General features: G+C 34.7%; 1 long non-coding RNA gene across 2 annotated transcripts; it reads left to right on the top strand.

Annotated features, from left to right (window-relative positions):
* The first annotated feature begins 11,060 nt into the window (after positions 1-11,060).
* LOC124460569 lies at positions 11,061-12,431 on the top strand. 2 transcript variants are annotated; one of them, XR_006954469.1, is made up of 3 exons: positions 11,061-11,123; positions 11,186-11,522; positions 12,265-12,431. It is a non-coding gene; the product is annotated as an uncharacterized LOC124460569 (long non-coding RNA). The 2 variants fall into 2 exon arrangements; XR_006954468.1 differs by having other exon boundaries at positions 11,186-11,551.
* Positions 12,432-18,423: the final 5,992 nt, after the last annotated feature.

Genomic DNA, 18,423 nt, shown 5'->3' with positions numbered 1-18,423 from the left:
TGGTCAAGAATTTATACATGGGAAACTATAAAACGTTTTCTTCACTTCAATAATAATGACGATATGAAGTTGGCAGGTGAAGCCGGGTATGACAAGCACCAGGAAATCCCCTTGAACTCTGTTCAGGTGGACAATATTGGGCATTTTCCCACATGGAAAAAGCAAAGGCAACTCTGCCAAAACAATTGTTCTTTTCGCTCATACACTTTTTGTGAGAAATGCAATTTATTTCTATGCTATAATGACAATAGAAACTGTTTTACCAACTTTCACCTAATTGCATAGAAAGCCATATATGGCTTAATTTCTTTTCCCCCAAACTATGACTTCCCCCCCTCCCCCAATATTATCTTTACCTAAATAAACACATATTTACATAAAACAAATGTTTTCTTTATTCGCTCTTTGGTAATGCAGTAGAGGGTTAACTCTGTCCATTTCTTTAGAACTGGCATCAATTTTTAAGAGTTTACATATTTCAACAGATACTTTTAATTTTTAACTTTAAATATAAAAGTATTTTCAATTTACCTATGTGAGTAGTTACGTATTATCCAATTAGAATTTCATTTGTTATGGTGCAAATAACGAGGATTGTCTGTTAATTATGGATATTACTTTAATGCTTGTCTTTTCATGACTAGCCTAATTACGATTAAATAGAGTAAGCGAAATAGGTTTAACAAATTCAACTCCCTAAAAGATTTGAGCAACTCTTTATTTCTTTGCACGAAATTTCAACAAAAATGATTTCCTTTCAATGATTCTTAAAAAGTCATAGTCTACTTTTTGGGGCGATCAATTTGCGACAGTAAGTGACAAATGTTCTCTCCCTTTTCTCACCCTCTCTCTCCTGTCTTTCTTTTTGTTGCAGCAAGCATAAAAAAGGTCGAGCTTAAAAATAAAATAAAAGAAATAAAGAATGAAATGAATGAATATTAAATTACGATAAATAAATGTGAATAAAAAAGAGAATTGCCAAAAATATATTTTCCACTCTCTCTCTCTCTCTCTGTCTTTCTCTTTCTCTCTGAAACACACACACACACTCACCGAAGTTTGGTGGTGTTTCTGCTGTGGTTGTTCTTGGTTTTGGTTTTGGTCTTCGTCGTCGTCGTCGTCGTTGTCGTCGCTTTTATTGCATTTCCGCAAAGTAAGCCATGTAAATCACTTAAGAGTTTTCTTTCTCTTCTTCTTCGTCTTCTTCTGGCCATACTTCTTCGTCGTTTTCCATTTTGGCCTGCGCTTACTTCTTACTTCTTTTTGCTGTTACTGTTGCTCTTGTTGCTGCTGTTGTTGTTGTTGTTGTTTTCAGTCGCGCCTCGAGCCACGTCGGTGCTCTAAAAAGCACATAAAGCAAAAATGCTGTGAAAATCATTTGTTACACTACGCGTATGGATAACTGTAAAGTGCCCTACTCTCACATCAGTGGCTACCTTCCTCATTCCCCCCGCGTTTTCCCCATCCCACTTCACGCACTTGCCAATGTTCTCATTCTTGGGTTTCTCTCTATCAATGGCCACCTACACATACATGCATACCTCTCTATAGGTTCCTCTCTTACTGTCTAACGTTCTCTTTCTCGTCCCTCGTTTTCTCTGTTACAATAATGTGCACTTATTTTTTATGGCAATCATTTAAGACAAAAATGTAGCAAAAGCAAAACGAAGTAAAACAAAAAGAAACGCAAAAAAATAACACACACATACACACACACACACACACACATCTGAAGTGGAGTAGAAGAATAAAAACAAAAATACATCTTACATACATACATAAGTATATTTTATAAAAGTCTAACGGCAACACAAAAATACTCAAAGTTTTCCTTTTTCTTCTTGTTTTTTCCTTTCGTTTTTCTTTGTATGTATTTCATGAGTATATGTGTATGTATGTATGTATGTATGTATATATGAATAAAAAAAAAAAACAAAAAATAAAACAACAAAGTAGCACAAGGAGCGAAATGGCGCCGGAAATGTTTGCCCAAGTTGAAGTTAAGGAGTCAATGCTGCTGCTGCTGCTCTCTTTCATCTCTTTTACTCTACTCTCTTTCTCTCTCCCTCTCTCTCTCTCTCTCTTTCTCTGTTTCCCTCTCGCCCTTATTTCGTTGATGAGCGTCAATCAAGGAAATTGCCACTTTTTCAACCATTTTTTACCCGTTTTGTGCGTAAATTCGGCTACTGACGTCAAAGTCAAAATTGTAGCCAATCCAGAAATCATTTTAGCAAAGTTTTACAACATAAATGTAGGTACATATATACATGTGTATGTTTATATGTATGTACAACAATTCTTACTAATACATTATATATACATTTTAAGTATAGTAAGTCCGTTAAGCCCTTCCTATTAAAACTTTTGAATATTGGCTTATAATTTATCAATTATTTGAAATATAATAGAATTGATATTATTAAAGAATTTGAATTACCATTCCAAATTGTGTTTCTTAGTGGGTTATCAATTAATTTTATTTTCTACTACAAAATAATAATAATGACTCATCATGGCCTGCATTAAAGCTAAAATCATAGAATAACCAATTACCACAGGAAACGAAAATATTTGCTGTGCATCATTTTATACATTAGCAACAGTATTTGTCTAGATTTTGATCTTTTTGAAGTTAATCAAAACTGGTTAACAAAATGATGCTTAAGTATTTATTCTGCTTGGATCGAATTACATTAAAGAAATGATTGTGGCAAATGTAGGCCGACTAACTAAGCCGATCCCCTCGAGCATCAGAGCCAATTTGAGCTTATCTGCGAACCACAAACTCATATGAGAAACGAAACGCATAATTTTCATGCTTACCCACCAAAAAAAAAACGTTTTGGCAATTGTTATCTACGGCTTAAATAGCAACCAGTACCATCTATGAATTTGGCACATCTAAGCCCGTTGGATATCCAACTGGCCAACCTGTTAACCACATCCATTGAAAAGTCTAAAAAAAATCCTAGAATGGATCTACTTTTTACACTCTCTCTCTCTATTTTAAATAAACTACCAAAAATTTGCATAAGAAAACAAATTAAGATGACAATATTTGATAACTAATTGTTTATATAGACTGGTCAGAACAATCCGTGCCAAAAATCGAGCTTTATTTGTTAACTTTTAATAAATTGGTTGAGTAAGCTAGTTTCATTAGCTTTAGTCAAAACTAAACTAAATATAGATGAAAAACATTCCCCGTGAATATCAGAAAATGGTTTACTAAATTAATCAAAGTTGGCTAGAAACTAAAGCAAATTTTTCTCTTCGAAATACTCATGGCCACAAATAATAATTATTGATAATGAACATTTTATAGTATCATATTCGTTCTAGTCCTCTAAAGTATTTAAGAAATATTCGCATAAAAGTTTTCTTGTTTCAACTTCCCAAAGAAAGAGAAAGGTTTTTATAATTACATGTCGATGCAGGCAATTATTAAAGACTACAAACTAATAAAACGACAGAATGAAGAATAGATTGAAGCATCTGGCCATTGCTTTTGCCATAACTAGATCTCAGATTTGTTGCCACCTTCTCGTATGGCCATTAACTTTATCAACGGATCATCATCTTAGACAACAACTCATTTAACATAATTGAATGCAATCATTTATTTAGTTAAAACCCCAAGCTCATTTCTATCTCTCTTAGACCGTCTCCCTCCCATTTACCTAGTTAGTTTGTGGTCAAAAGTTTTCTTTTAGCTCTCCGGGTACAGAGAAAAACTGAAAATGTGTAGTTTTTGTCTTTTTAACCGCCAAATCTCTCATTGGATCGTTGTCACATTTTCGATTTCATTGGAAAATTTTATTAAACAATGGCTAAGTGTAAATGAAGAAGTTTAAATTAATATTTTCTTATCTATGGGTTTCCCTACTTACCTTGTCTATCTCTTTTGTGTGTGTGTGTGTGTTTTTTCGCACGGTGTATATACACAGTTTTGCCTAGTAAAAGTTTACCTTTCTATGAAATTCTCAAGCATTTTCTTGTATAATTTTCTTAACGCAAAGTTTTTGCGAACAATTACGTACGTGGTGCGGCTATGATGATGGCATGGCATACTGGAAAAACGAAAGGGGGATGAGTTTTTTAGGGGATCCTTAGTATGGCAAGGTTCTTTCTTTCTTTTTTTTCCTTTGTTTTGTGTATGTGTGTGAGTGTGAGTGTGTGTGTTTATGTGACTGCAGACGAAACATGTCGCTATCGCGGTTAAGGTAAGCAAATGACAGACTGGCAGGTGAGAAGCTAAAGGTAAGAGGTGGGGATGTACAAAAGGTGAATGATGCGTCGGCATTCCATAGTCATAGTTAGTTGTGGCTCGTCCTAAGTACTTGGAAAACTTTTTACTATATAAGTATACAGCGTTAACTTTTCAACCGCAGAGAGAGAAGGAGAGAGAGAGGGAGAGTGCTAGCAGACCGAGCGGTATTAATATGACAATAATGACAGTGTTGACAGCTACCACGTCGCTCGCTCTCTCTCTCTCTGGCTCGCTCACTCTCTCTGTTTTTTTTTTCTTATTTGCTGTTTTACCATGACTAGCGGAAAGTTAAGGAAAAAAACTATAGCATACTTTTCAGCGTCTTTTGCATAATTTGCCCCCGTTAGTACGCTGTGATCCCATGAAATGCAACGTGAATAAGCCGCCTGGGGGAAAAAGTGCCACAAATTAAACATTGGACAGTGGCAGCATCAAAGCTTTTAGTCTTTAACTTGCCTATCCTGTTGCTTCTATCTTAGGTGACCATCCCTCTTTCCGTCCGTTTGTCCATCTGTCTGTCTGTCTGTCCGTCCGTTTGTCCGTCTGTCGGTTTGTCCATTCATCCAACATTCAAAGGAAATGAGAAAAATTTTCTTCATTTCCGTTAAATGTCACTACACTTTGACTTTGGTTTCGTTTCGTTCTTTTCTCCCCCGCCCTTGCCCTCGCCCACCAACCGATTTTCTTTCATTTTTATTCTTGCTCTTTTGCCAGCTAAATTTGCTTAAAGGGCCAAAATGGAAAATTTATAAGGCCAGAAACCCGCAAAAAGAAAAAGAAGCCATAAAGCAGCGTTGACAAATTCACTTTCGTAAAGCAAGAAAAAAAAAAAGAAACCAAGATGCAATAAGTTTATTCGCTTAATTCCTCTAGGTAATAATCCAACCCATTCACAAAGTAGTGTCCCAAATGTTTCCCCTCTCTTCTGATTGGAATTCTCATTCCTGTTGCCTGTTGCGCTAACCCGCTTTTTCACGCCTCCGTCTACGCCTCGCCACCCTGCATTACGCACCCTCCCGCACCGTCACACAAATGTCGTAAAGCGATATTAACTTAACACAGCCTTAAAAGCTTTGCTCTTATGTTTCGTTGGGTTTTTTTTTTATTTTTGCCTATGTTTTTGCGAGTATTGTAAACTCAATTTTTCATTGCCATTGTTGGCCCTGGCTCCTGTATCTACCCCTCTACCCCTGTGTCGGCGATTCCATTCTCAGACCCTCAGACAGGCAGATAGCTGCCATCTGGCCCATTGCTAAAAGAAATCTACATTATCTGATTTGTATTTCACTTTGTTGGGCGACATTTTGTAATGCGTTGCAAATCGAAACAAAATGAAAGCGACATTGAGCAAACAAAAATCCTTTGTTAATTAGCAAAAAAGAATAAAAAGAAAACAAAAAGAATAAAAATAAAATGTAGCAAATAACAACGACGACAAAAAAAAAGCACGAAATACCGAAATTTTTATACCCTAGCCAAAATTTTCTGTTCAAAGCAAACCATTTGCAAAACTCTTTTACGAAATGAAAGTACTTCGAAGAGAATCTTATCTCATCTAGAGTGATAAATCGTCACTTTTTGATAAGACGGCATATACCCTATGGGAAAAGTGTATAAAAGAAAGAATAAATATAGAACAAGAGGACAAGAAAACCAGCAACAAAGCTGTAATTGTTTTAATGTATATATACATACATATATATGTATGTATGTATATTTATACATATGCCTGTGTATGTGTCTGTTGCCTGTACTTATATAGACTTATGCATGTATTTTTGGCAATTTTTAAAATTGCCTTGTCGTGAACTTAACGCGACCTAAAAGAACAAACAAAGAAACAAATGCGAACGCCTGTTATGTCAGAAGGGAACAAGCAGAATGATGGTTGCTTTGGCTTAGAATGTAATTAAAAATGGAGTAAAGTGCCGCAGATTATTTGAGAGTACAAACACAACGCTTAAAGTTGCGGTTTTTTATACACATGCCCTATATCGCAGGAAAACTCACACCGGGTATATTAGTTTAAGCAATCAATAGAAATCATTTTTAATAAATGCGGAGAAAGGAAATCGATCGATTACAATTAAATCTAAAGCTTTATTTTATTAGACGAATTCAAATAGCTATACATTAAATTTGTTCAATGATTTTTTAATTCTCAATTAACTTTTTAGTTTTTATAAAATATAATAAATAAGGTCATTTGAACGACATATATTTATTTATATTTAAGATCAGAAAAACGAAAAAGGAACGCAAATTTTCAGCCACATTAATTTCAAGCTTAACATTTTCTGATCTAAGCAGATTTTTATCCTTAATATAAAAACACAATTTTTCAATTTCCTTGACTGGTGTATTAATAACACAATTTCATACAAATAATGATAAATACTTGATGATTCCTAAAGAAAAACAAAAAAATGTATTTCTGATTGTATTAATGACTATTAATTTTAGTTTATAATGAATAAATACTCAAGCACTTCTTGGTATGCCACCGCTCTAGTATTCCATATGATGTATTGGCCCCCAAACCATTGCATATTTTGGTATGTATGTACAACAAGGAGTTGTTCAGATCTAGGTATATTGTATATGCAGTAGTATTAGGCTTAGAGCCAGTGTAAACTGCAGTATCCTGTACTGTGATATCGGTTATATACATATATACTAATAGTCAAATTTCTAGGACGACCCAAAAACGTTATTAGCAAAATGAGGATAAACTGACAGATTATTGGGCTTTGTGGGAAAATACTGCTCTTCATACCCTGTATACCTATTCAGAGGTCAACGATAAGTCGCTTAGATTAAGAAGTCAACGCGGAAAACAATGTAAATGTTTATGGAGTGGCCAAAAAAGGCTTCGCTTTCAAAATTAGCTGGTTACATTTTTGCATGACTGACTTATTATACAGGGTATTGTTAATAGTTTGGCATTACACATGAAACGTTTTTCTTTTTTTGGGTTTTTTTTTCTTTGGATTTGGTTTTTCAGTTTTAACATGCACGTGACATGAACGGAGATTTGGATTCAGGTACAGTCATGGCAACGCACGCTAATGCAATGACAATATATGTATGTACGTAGAATGGGAGAGTGATAGAGATAGAAAGCAGCCGGAATATGGAAACTCTAAGGACGGTAACTGCGATGGGAATTCACGTACGTAAAAGCTACGCCACGGCCACGAGCATGGACGTGAGGAAAAGAGAGCGAGAGAGCGAGAGAGCGAGAAACCCGTGGAACTCATCGTTTGACTGTGTGACAGAATAAACATAAAGGAAATCATTATGCTTCTTTCTTGTTTGTCTTTCATTTTGTTGACTTCAACTCGTTTTTTTTATTCGCAATGCCCCCAAACTTAAAGGGTTTCGCATATACACATATACAAATATCTAAATATGAATGTTTATTTGCATACATGAACATTAATATATATATCTGTGCATATGTATATAGGAGAAATGTGGGAGTTGAGCATAAATATTTATTTGAATTCCTAACTCCGCTTAAGAGCTTTATTCAAATACTAGACAAAAATATGAAATCAGTATTCAACTGACAGGGTCATGGGGCACTTGTTGACCAATGCTTATTGTGAATCGAAATTTTTCTTCTCTTTATTTAATGAACATTATGCCAATTGGCCTGATCTTTCAGCGAAACGTTGCAAATGGAAAATTGAAAAACCATTTCAGCAACAGTGGAACCTGCCTGACTTTTACCCCTTCGTTCCTTCATAGATAGTTGATTGAACGTCCTGAAAACCACATATCACAATCATATCAAATCGACTTTTCACCTTTCCTTATCCTAGTACAACTTCTTAGATGACTTCACCAGCGGGTTTTTGATTCGGGACCACTTGGGACAACCTATTCCAAGATTTGCCAACTAATAGTATGGTTCAATAAAACAAGCATTTTATATTGTTATAATTGGGAAACCGTTGGCTGACATGTGCTAATTAGAGTAAAAGGGATGGCAAACGTTGCGAAATGAGTTTAAAATTTAAACTTTCAATGAGTATTTATAAATTTGAAAGGGCTTTCTTGATGTATTAATTAAGGTTTCATTGGAAGAGTAAGCTCAAAATGTCTTGTGGTTCTTGTTTGATGGTTTTGCTACTACTAAATCATAAAATTTGGTTATAATAATTTCAAATAATTAAGCAGTTTTACTTTTACAAAACAACTTTTTCTGTCTACGATGCAAAAGTTACATACATACATCCATTTATCCAGGGGGACCAACCTCTTGGACCAGAATTTTCAAACTTTCATGTTTATCTGTTTATTTTGCTAGCTACTTTCAGCCATTTTGAGTAGGTAATTAAATATTTTCGCCGAAATGAAAATGTGAACAGTGGCTAAAAGTAACAGCAAAAGAAAAAAAAAATGTATAAAATTTGTTGAAAGCGAATTCTATTATGCGAGTAAATCGATTTAATTATGGAAATTGAATTTCTTGAATGCCGAAGTATGCGACAAGGCTATTTAGAATTTTAGAACCACTGTGCCTAGCAAAGTTAAATATTATGTTTTGTAAAAGTTTTCCACCTTTTACTTATGTTTATAAACAGTTTTCGCATTTAATTTACACGCTTGTTTTTTCATCTCCTTTTTTTTTCTTTATTTGTTCTTCTCGTGTGTTATCAACAAAGTCAACTGAGATAATTAAACAGAAAGTCAAATATGACATAAAATAAAATAAAATACTTTTTGTTATAAACGTAAAATAAAAAAGAAAATAAGAATCAAAAGCAAAGGAAGACTTTAAACGTCAAGATTTAAATTGAAGCTGACGAATGAAATAAAATGAAATGTCGAAGTGACAAATACATTTGTATAAAGGCCACAACATACAATGGTACACACTCACACACACATGAACACAAACACACACACAAAGACACCTTTCAACACCCCCCTCTGTTCTATTAAGAAATCACTTGTACTTGTTTATTTATTTGTTCCTTTTGTAGGCCAAATAAAATTGAAATATTCAAAATAAATAAGAACAAACACTCCCAGGGAGATTCGGAAACAAAGCAGTTGGATTGGGTCAATGTGTAAGAGTCTGACGACATTTTAAATTTTAAATCTATACAATTCGAAGCCATTATTTAAATCGGTCTAAATATAAATTCTGAACTCTAAATTCGAATCTGACTTTTGTAAAACTATAAAACTCTAAACATTGCAAGGAGGAGAACTAATTTCATTTAAGTTTAGTATCAAAGTGAGGAAAAGAATCATTCATTAGGACATGTCTGGAAAAGCATCTGGTTAACAATTAACAAGAACTTATAAAGAGTAAAACTCCTTAAGATTTGTTTTCTCCACACTTGAACACCTACATATGTATGTACATATATGTAATATGGTACAAGTGCAGACGCTTTAATTTACAATGTATGTAGTGAATTGACATGATCCTTCAAGGAGCGTCTTGAGTATAACAAGGCGAACATTGAAAAATGTCTAATTGTAAGTGAAACGTCTGTCGATGCCAAACCCGCCCCATCTCCATTCTCATTCCCTCATTTGAAGCCCCGCCAATCCCCGTTGCCAAGACCATACATCCTCATGCCCAGACTTACTCGTGCGCTAACTGATTAAAGTTAATATGCACTCATATTGGATTATGAGTGCCGTCAAATGGGCTCCATGGAATGAGTGGTGGGGTGACGACAATGTAAGGCACTCAACTTGAAAGCTAAAGGAATAGACCAAGTGTAATGTATGTACATACATACATACATACACACATATGTGCGTGTTGTTTGAGTCTATGTGTTTGTGTTCTTGATGTGTTGATACGCGTTAGTCTGGATGGAGGATACGCGCTACTTTTTGGAACGCTAATAGGCCAACTCTGTGTAACATGGGAACAACGGAGCAAGAAAGGGAGGGCATCGGGAAAGTGGAAGCATATCTTCAACATAACGTAGTACATCAAACGACACATCTATCTAGACAGGCAAACATAAACTCAACATGTACTTACATACACACATACATACATACATATACATACGAAGTGTGTTCAAAATGTTTCATGACTTCAAATGAAATACTCATCTCTACTTTGAATATTATTTACTTTTTAAAAACAACTTAAAATCGAGAGAGTTTAAGAAGTTTAGGTGTCTTTCTAGATCAGACGTTGGTCAATGCTTTTTCACAAGTTGTTTGCCAATGACAACAAAGTTTCCTAAACTCTTTGAACTCTCCCATATGCTTTAACAATGTGCATATAATATTTATATCTAAATTAAAATATATATATGTACATACATACATACATATGTATACTACAGGGTTCCATGAATGCATTTAAAAATGATGTGAATGAATTTTTAAACAAAGAAGCAATGTGTAAGAAAGACTGAATGACCGAATCATTCAATACGCAAAATACTCTAATAAGCCATAAAAAGTCAAATCGACTCAAGGTTAAAGATTCGGTATTTCCGCATGTGTTTGATCGTAAAAAAAAAAAACCAAATGAGTTTCCGGTTCAAGTGCTGTTGTATCGCTTATTTATAGTTAGTGCTGCCATATATTTCTACTTGCAAATGAGTGGCAGCACGATAACAAGAGCAATGAAAGAAAAGGTTTAATCTTATAAATGTAAATGTAATCATTATTCTATATTCATTTCAACTAAGGAAATATTTAATAACGAATTCAAATGATTACGTTATTTCTCTCTCAAAAAACGTTGCTCAACACTGAAAACTATTTACATTTCTCACACTTCTTTTATTGGCGATCTGGCAGCGTCAATTAGTTCCATATGACTTTTAACTCATCATTTTGGTCACAGCTTTTCGTGCATGTGAGTGTTTTTTGTCCAAGCTTTACGTAAATGAAACTTATATTAATATTTTAACTATCTAGGAACATCATAAATATGAATGCTAATCAGAGAGCAAACAACCAGACTGCCGTCTGTGAGGATTTAGCACAGACTCGTACGGAAACCCACGTGTTATTGTTTTCCCTCAACGAGAAAACTGACTACAAACTAATGGAGTGCGAAGAGCTGTATGAAAAACTATTTAGAATGCAAGAAATCGAGAGTTTTGAAGTCGAGGACTTATTACGTGTCCAAAATCAGATTTGCTTCATGATGTCCCTTGTCTGTAAACTCGTGGTGAGGCAAATTAAGGCTGTGAAAAAACTAATTTCCAGGGCCAAACGTTCTCGTTCTATCTTCTGCAGTCCGCAATGAAATGTAAATATTTTAAAAGCAAATCGCACAAGGTACATAAAATTATACAAATTAGACACAAATTCAATGTAATTTTTTTTGGTAGTTTAGGTGGTGGAATGTGTAGATTTTGAAAGAAAGAAGCGGATGCCTGTTGGCCAATATGATAAGCCAGATCACGAGCTTTTAGAGTTCAGTCAAAATCTGCGTTAAGGGCTTAGGATCTCATGGGGATGATCTTTTGCCCCTGAGGCCTTATAAAACGAAACCAACACGATTCTGTGAAGAGGCGAATAGTTTGTCGGCACCGGCAGTGCAAAGTCTCTTGGCCATGGGATCTCCATTTCTCCAAATCTAGTCCTGGATTTTAGCAGCAGCGCGCAGAAGGATAAAACTAATCGAAACTATTGTTATAATAAAACAGAATGCGTGTGGTTGGTTGTGCAGTTTATTCGCGACTAACTTCTATTTGTCTCTCATCGAGTAATTGTTCTCTTTAACGCATCTCGAGAGAGAGTATACAAAGTTACATATATATATTCGTATGTGTGTGATCATGCATGCATTGAGTTGAGAGATAATTATTTCAACAGAAACCTTTTTTCTAGGCAGGGTCTCTCCTTCATAGGCAGTGATGGAGGCGACATTGTTACATGTATTTCCATTCTCTCCTCATTTGAGTGAATTCATAAAGATACTGTCCTTTAATCTATTTTTGTTTCTAGTCTAACTTTGATCAGATATTAAACAAATAAAATATTTGCAGTAATAAAGCAGAACAAAGATGCAAAGCCAAATCAAATTCACAATTACAAGCGAACCAGAACCTCGGCTAGTTTCAAGGATGAAGGATGAAAGGAGCGACTCCAAAATTATAATTTCTATATTCTGTATTTTGTAAAGTAAAATTGTATGTACTTGTAAAAAATCAAACCTCCATGTAATTTATTGTTACATCGTTATTTTCTTCCTTTTTTTTCTTTAACTTTAGAATAGTATTCATTATATAAATCTGTAAGATCTGTATTTTTTTCAGTTATCCATTGTTCTATTTGAGAATTGAAAAATTACATTTTATTGAATATATCGTTGCAACCATTTCAGATATAAACTCAGCTCTGAAAGGGGAACGAGGGTCTTGATATTTCATTTTATTAAAGAATGCAACGACTAACAAAAGCCATAACGCATGTCTAACCTTAGCCATGGGGAATTTCGTATACCCTTTCGAGAGCTGTAGGAGTTTGGATTGGACAGACACACAACCTCAGCTATGGCGAATTTCGTACACCAGTTCGAAAGCTTTAAATGCAAAGGAGTTTGGATTGGACTTAAGCCATGGGATAAACCCTAGTCGGTGGCTCAATTGATACCTACTCAATCTATAAAACTGTTGTTCTTGAGCAATACAGAATGATAATTCTATCGGCGATAATGGAAAGGTCTGTGCATCATTCTCGTCGTGGTTATCAAGGTTCTTCATACATATGTATATACTTGAAATGTTTATTGATTTGGTTAAAAAACCTTTTTTACTCTACTACTTTTCTAGATACTTTGAAGAAAACGACATGAACCTATGTCAAATATAAACTGGAAAATTTTCGTCCTACAAGTATAGAGGCGTATCAGTAGCAGCCTGTGCATAAAAATTAAAATTCCAGTTTTAAGCACATATTTTCCAAACCAAAATAGATAAAACAGAGTATAAATTAGCCATGTGATTCATACGGATAGCAAAAACATACAAATTGTAAGTAAAGGACGATCTGCAACGAGAAAAACCATTCGAACATTACCCAAAAATAGTAGTGGATGTTCAATATTTGATATGAACGGCCGTATTGACGAGCAAGAGGCGGAGGAGCCACAAAATTCTTTCAAATAATTGGCAGTGGCTGTTGCTTCTGTGGCCAAGTCTTTGCCATTCGTTTGTTTTAATTACGTCAACGATTTTTTCCCCATCCCAAAGGCAATAAGCCAGCGAAACCTCAACCCTGGACCAATGTGCAGCTGTCGTTTATTGGGCTTACCCTCGAATGCAATTTAAAATGGAATTGTTGCCGCCCACTCCGCCCCGAAACCGAGGCCAGAGGCCATCATCAGTTGAAATATATCTGTCTGTCGCGTCCACTTTATATGTATGTATGCATACTACATATATACATACATACAAGCATATCTGTTATATCAGTGTATATGGTCCTAGATTCAGCTTATTTACATATTACGCAAATGCAGAAAGTGATAAGTCGCCACGTTTCGGTGATTAGTTAGTCAGTAAGCCTATCGTCCTTGACAGTCGCCGACACAAAACCATCACGAATATGCAACCTTGACCCAGGGGGTAAATTTGGTTTTCAAATTTCAAGGAGTCAAGAATTTGGAGTTGGAGTTAGAGTGTTGCAATTCCATGTGGCCTTAGCCTTTGTGCAAAATTTACGCACACTGGTAATAAAGTTATTTGAATCTGTTAAAAAAATTAAATAGACATATCTCTCTACTATAGTTTCCAGTTTTCTATCAAGTTGGTAAAGTACATTTTGAAAATGCAAATAACAAATACATGAATAGAATACAACAACTACGCTTGGTTCATTAAGCAAAATAATATTAAATACACATAAGGTTTTATTTCAACATAGCCTATAAAGTTTTTCAAGCATTTCACTTAGCCTACAATTTGTTTGAAAAACCTATAATATATAACCTTGAAAATGGTTTTTAAATGTAGACCAAATTATAGGATTATTTTGGACCAATGTGCGCGTTGTTTTTCGCCAAATTGGTTGTGTTCTCTGAACTCACCTTGCATTGGCCTGCACACACGCCAAGGTAGCAGAGCTTATTATGGTTGCTAGTACACCTTAATGAGTCAGCATAAATCAACAGGAGTCAAGAGCCAGAACCAAAACGAGAAAACGCGAACAGGGCACGCACACAGTTCGCTCTTAAGCTCACCTCTACTCTTGGCCAACCCCCGTTCCCACTGGGGCACGCCCCTTGCCATCAACTTGCTTTTCCTGCATAACTGTGAAATGTTAACAAAATACTATTTGATCGCTTGCCGTGAAAAAGAGGAGACAAAGTACATAGACACGGTAGGTGGCACACACACACACACTCACACGCACGGATGAAGAGGGGAACGAAAGGGAATTTGGCTTCTGGGTTTGGGTTTTGCGTTTTGGGTTCTGGTTCGGGTAATCGCCATATTGAATTGCTTTAAATATTTCACTCTGAGAGTGCAATGCGGCGTATACGTGATATGGTATGTATAGAAAATAGAACCCGCGTAGAACGCTTGAATGACTATTTTATATTTGTCGGTGTATGTGTCTGTGTCTGTGTAGGTGTATCCATATAGATGCGCCTTCATACATACAATACGGGCGGATTGAGACGAATTGAGAAATGCAAAACTATTTGCATAGTTTAGCGGCATTTGTATTTGTATTTGTGTAGAGCGTGTGTACAATAGTTTCTGCCCATCTATGACTAATATGAGAAAGCTGCAGGTGAACCGTAGCAGCAACTGAAACTGAGCTTTGCTCAGACACGGACAGAGGCAGAGGCAGCAGCAGCGACAGAGACTGAGATGGCGAATTGAAGTTGGAGTTTGAGAGGATATTTCTCCCCAGAGGTGCCTCGTTGAATTTATGGCATTCATTTTGTGATCAATCGCTTGTCAAACAAATGGCAAAACAGCAAATGGGAATTTGCGGTTGAAAAATTCAAATGGACTTAAACAACAACAAAAAAGTATGTTGAACGAAAAAGAGACGAGACGATAGAATAAAGTGAAGCATACTATGTGTAAAAATGCAATTATATACTTACATATATGTATGTATGTAGGTACATATGTATGTCAAGTGGGCATGGTCTATCAAGTTCAGTTACAAATGGAGTGCATTGCCGCCTCAATTTTCTTTCTTTCAACGCCGATAACTCAATGACTAATTATAGTCTTTATATCACGGAACGACTACGAAAACAGGATATGTATGAAAAAATTAAAAGTACCTATGCAAATATATAATAGTTTTTTGTGAGCTCTAACTACATTTCAGAACTCTTATCTCTAATTCTCTAAATATTTAATTTTTTAAGTTTACTTACCTTACTGTAGTTTAGCGTTTTTTTTACAGTTTTTAAATTTTAAACACAGCTTAAATCTTAAGTCCTAATTCCAAACCATAAACACAACGATTTGACTTAATATTTCATCAAGTTTCTGTGTTCAAAAATATATATTACACAGTATCCTTAAATCGGATACCAATCTATTGAATTATTGTTTATTTGCATAAATGTATGTGTTTTATATTTGCTGATACGCATACCTAATACATTTACCCATGTACATTACAGTTGGACACTTCAATATGCAGAATACTTGATTCAATGAATATAAAAAATTATATAGATACATACATATACCATTTGGCATTTATCATTTGCCCTTGGCTCACAGCCTGTTTCACGCCTCATATCTCTACATACAGGATAATAAAAATACCACGACTAAGTCCGAATGTGATATATCCTAAATCATCCACATTCACTAAGCCTACGAATAATATTTCAGGTAAATATTTTGCATCAGAAATGGAAAGGGTTAAAAAAAAACAGTAACCAAAAGTAAAATATTTATAGAAATCAGTTGGTTAAGAGATTTTGAATTACAAAAATATACTATAATGTCAGTAGGAGAAATTCAAGGGAAAGATATGAGATGAAGCAAATGCCTAGAATTAAACAAATTCCCTTCTATGATATTGTCATTTAACGCTGTCAGAACTAATATATATTCCCAATTATTAGTTGTCGATCGAACTATAAGAAAGGGTATCATATAATGGCCGTAAAGTAAAACGCAATGTTTATTTATATAGTTAAATAACAATTATAAATCACATTTTTGCCATCAAAATGGGCTAGCAATCAGAAAGCAATCAAAAGAATAACAATCAAATATACAAACATACATACATACCTAGATAAATTCAATGGAATTTTGAATGCACACTTTAAGGTGAACTTGTGTTGTTTATAGCTTATAGACTAATTAAATGTGCCGCCGACATGACCGAAATAATGTATAATTGAAGTCTGCACAATCTGTCAGACTTGGGGGCATTTTTGACTATGCTTTGACAAGACAATAAGCCATATGCACATGCAATTTCAACTGGTAAATTTAATATGCCTAACTAAAATAATAATTAAGCATTAATCTACAGGCTACACATAATGTTTTTGGCCATGCGACACACAGAGTAGTAGATCTACATGTATTTGTATAATTAAATGGAATTTGCCATAATGAAAAGACGAAGCCAAAACCAAATAGAACTTAACAGAGTAAAGGAGAACAGAAGCGTCAGCTGCAAAATGTGTAATTCATTAAATTAATGAAATTGCAATGCATACAAAACGAAGTGCAAGATGCACCAGATACATACATATGTATACACAACATACATACAGACAGACATACATACATACGCAACGCATAAGATACTTTCGGATTACTCATACGACCGGTATGCCTGCAACATCTTCGACTGCATCATTATTATTTGAGTTAAACTTTAAATGCTTAATGACAGAGCACAATACGACATGACATAAGGAATAAACCACTACCAAATACATGTATTCCTCACATATTCACACACCCCCCCACACACACACACACACACTTATTGCATATGGGGACTGCAGGCTATTTGGCATTGTATTTGCTTTGCCAATTGCAGAAATTGACGGGATTATCAGTTGGAAAATTGTTTGTAAAGAAAATATGCCTAGCTTTATGACAATACATCTGGCCTGATCTGAGCAATCAAACGATTTGATATAAATATATATATTTATGTTCTCTTATTATTTAAGATTGTGCAAGAAATAATTAATTGTTATTACTAACAACAGAAAACAGTCTTTTTTCTTTGGGTTTTTCTCTCTCTCTCTCTTTTTCTTTAATATGTCAAATTTAAAAAACATAAAAAACGCAGTCAAATCTCAGTTTTAATTTCCGGGACTCTACTTTGGTCCAGTTAAAATAAAAAAAAAAAAAAAAACTGTTATGTATAGAAAACAAAATTTCATTCAAAAATTCCACAATTTTTTGTTTTTAATATCAAACGCTGCTGAGTTTGCCAGTTATTTTCTTCTTTTATTATTATTATTATTTTTTTCTTTTTTTTTCTCGTAATAAAATTTGGTTTATTGCTGACATTTAGAGCAGTCATTTTTAGTAGACGTTAAATGAAGATGGAGCATGCGATTCTACTGACTTTCTTTGACATCAAATTGGTGAATTTTATGCTTCTCGTCGAGTGCGCTTTAGGCCACATAGATTCTTTTTTGGTCTGCCTCTTAGCATTGTATATACTTAAAACATTTTGGCCACAAAATAGGTTCTGCAATAGACAAAAATTTAACTAACTCACTGATCTGGGAAACCAATAGTTTGATTTTAATATACATTCTTATATTATTTATACATTTTGATATTAACAACAATATCGTTTATATCAGCAATAAATATTTGGTGTCTTAGTCATCAGTGGATAACTAGTAATGCAGAAATTTAAATCATTTCGATTTGTTTGTTCTTAATTATTACGATATTCTGCAGGAAAATCAATTTCATTTATTGCCTAGAACTGAATTTGATTTGTCTCTTCATCGATGACTTTGAATTTGCATCCTTTGCTTCATCCATATTATATTTGTTTGTGCGAGTGTGTGTGTCTGTACATCTGTGTATTTTGCGTCTATTTGTACATGGATTGTCTATGGATTGAGTAGATTTATTATGGGCTGTCAGTTGCTCCTCCTCCTCCTCCTCCTCTTCCTCCTCTCACCACGTGCTCTCAATGCCTCTGTAAAGATTTTTTATTGTATGTGCAAC

This window comes from Drosophila willistoni (genome assembly GCF_018902025.1).
Source record: "Drosophila willistoni isolate 14030-0811.24 chromosome XL unlocalized genomic scaffold, UCI_dwil_1.1 Seg142, whole genome shotgun sequence".
Classification (NCBI taxonomy): domain Eukaryota; kingdom Metazoa; phylum Arthropoda; class Insecta; order Diptera; family Drosophilidae; genus Drosophila; species Drosophila willistoni.
Note: the sequence above shows the minus strand (reverse complement) of the source record. Positions and strands in the feature narration are given on the sequence as shown.